General features: G+C 42.9%; 1 long non-coding RNA gene across 3 annotated transcripts in view; it reads right to left on the bottom strand.

The window, feature by feature from the left end:
* The window catches only part of LOC106147087, a 108,401-nt gene that overhangs the window by 95,996 nt on the left and 10,221 nt on the right, over positions 1-2,184 (bottom strand). The window lies entirely within an intron of this gene.

The raw sequence follows: 2,184 nt of genomic DNA, 5'->3' as shown, positions 1-2,184 counted from the left end.
TATGTGTATTGCTCAAAAAACTAGAAGTAGAGGTTTCATAGGATACAATATTTCCCTTCTTAGTGTCTTCTCAAAACAGTTAAAAACATCATTCTACAGGGATATATGCACACCCGTGTTTATATCAGCACATTTATAATCACTAAAGCTTGGAAACAGCCCACATGCCCATCAAGTGATGAATGGGTAAAGAAAATGTGGTTTTTATGTATAATGGAGAACTACTCTGCCATAAAGAAGAATAAAGTTGAGAAATTTTTAAGTAAATGGATGTACCTTTACACCATAGCTTTAAGTGAAATAAACTGAATATGTGTTTAACATATTGTTTCTCCTGTGTGAGAAGCTGAAAGGACCAAAATAGATGGTAGACATTGGGTTGTAGGAAAGGGAACAATGGTGGTGGAGAAAGAAAGGAAGAGAAAAGGAGGAAAAAGAATAGAAGGAAAAAAAGGAAACAAAGCTTTTGTAAACAAGGATAAGTGAAGACTTTGAGGGGAGGAGAATGGGGAAGAGAAAGAAGAATCCATATATGTTATATATTCACACAAATTTCCTATGAGGAATGTTATCATTAAGTACATCAGAAGTGTACCAATAAGATTATTTTTTAAAAAAGAAATGGCTCCTGAGGATATGAGTAAGTGAAACGAAGAAGAAAAAACCTAGATCTTCAGGAAGCCTGGTGAGTCACTACTGTGCCTCCTTGACCAGCATGTGAGGCAAGCAGAATCCCGGGGCCTCAGTGGCTATTCACCACACCCATAGTGTGTCTTCCTGGGTAGATCTGAACCCGGACATCTTCAGGAATCCCAGTGAGTCACCGCTATGCCTCCCTGACCAGCATGTGAGGCATGTGGAACACAGGACACTCTCTGGGGCCCCAGTGGCTACTCACCACATGCATACTGTGTCTGCCTGGGGTGGCTTGAACATGAACATCTTCAGGAACTCCAGTGAATCACTGTTGTACCTCCGTGACCAGTGTGAGAGGCAGACAGAACCCCGGCCAACCTCTGCGGCCTTGGTGGCTACTCCCTGCACACATAGTGTGTCTCTGGGCATTGGGCTGAGCCATGAATATCTTTAGGAACCCTAGTGAGCCACTTTTGTGCCTCCCCCACTATGGTATGAGGCATGTGGAGCCCTGGACAACTTCCAGTACCTCAGAGGTCACTCCTAGAACCACCTGCACCCCGCTGGGAGCCCAGCTGAAACTTACAGAGTCAGTGGCCTTTGGGAGTCCACCCTTACCTCTCCCCCGCTGGTGTGGGAAGGAGGGTCGGTCCTAGGCAATATCTAAAGCTTCAGTAGCTATGACCTGCATCCCCCCTACTTATATGGAAGATGGGCTGAACCCCAGACAGCTTAAGGAACTCCAATGAGCCTCACCTGCCCCTCCAACACGTGGCTGGGAACCAACTGAATGCAAAAGGGTTTTGGGAGCATCTGAGACCACACTTTGCCACCACTCACCAGCACAGGAGATGCACTGAGCACTGCGGATCTTCAGACATTTGCCCTGCCACTCATACACAATGAGGAGAGTGAGGCTGCACTCCAGGGAAGCTCTGGATCTTCAAAAATGGCAACATAAAGGAGCAAAATGCAATCTCAGACCTCCACACCACCCAGAACAAGTCCAGGAGACATCAACACAGAAGAGCCTGGAAGTCATACACCTGAACTTTCTGAAATAAGAGCAACTGAAGTAAAGAAGCAACTCCATCAGGCCATAGAAGACATCAAATCAGAAATAATGTCTCACGTAAAAAAAAATGACAACAATAGTGAAAGAATTGTTCAGCATATCCAAAATTGGCATTGATAAGAAAACAGAAGAGTATACACAACTCATGGAAACCTTGAGTGAACAATATAGAAAAGAACTAGAATGCATGAAACAGATTCAAACAGGTATCTAGGAAATTAAAAATTCCATTGAATGCTAGCAAAACTACCTGAACAAAACAGAAGATAGATTTTCCCACCCTGAAGACAGCATTGCCACTAACGAACATGAAAGAATTTCTTAAAAACAAGGAACCAGAAAATAACAATTCAATAACTGCAAGATGAAACAAAGAAAAACAATGTCAGATTAATAGGTATCAATGAAAAGCAGGTGTCAATACAAGTAGCATAAAAAGACTATTTGCAGAAATAATAGCAGAAAATTTCCCA

Source organism: Chinchilla lanigera, unplaced genomic scaffold, assembly GCF_000276665.1.
Source record: "Chinchilla lanigera isolate Chin_1 unplaced genomic scaffold, ChiLan1.0 scaffold00007, whole genome shotgun sequence".
In the NCBI taxonomy this organism is placed as follows: domain Eukaryota; kingdom Metazoa; phylum Chordata; class Mammalia; order Rodentia; family Chinchillidae; genus Chinchilla; species Chinchilla lanigera.
This window is presented reverse-complemented; position numbering and strand designations above follow the sequence as displayed.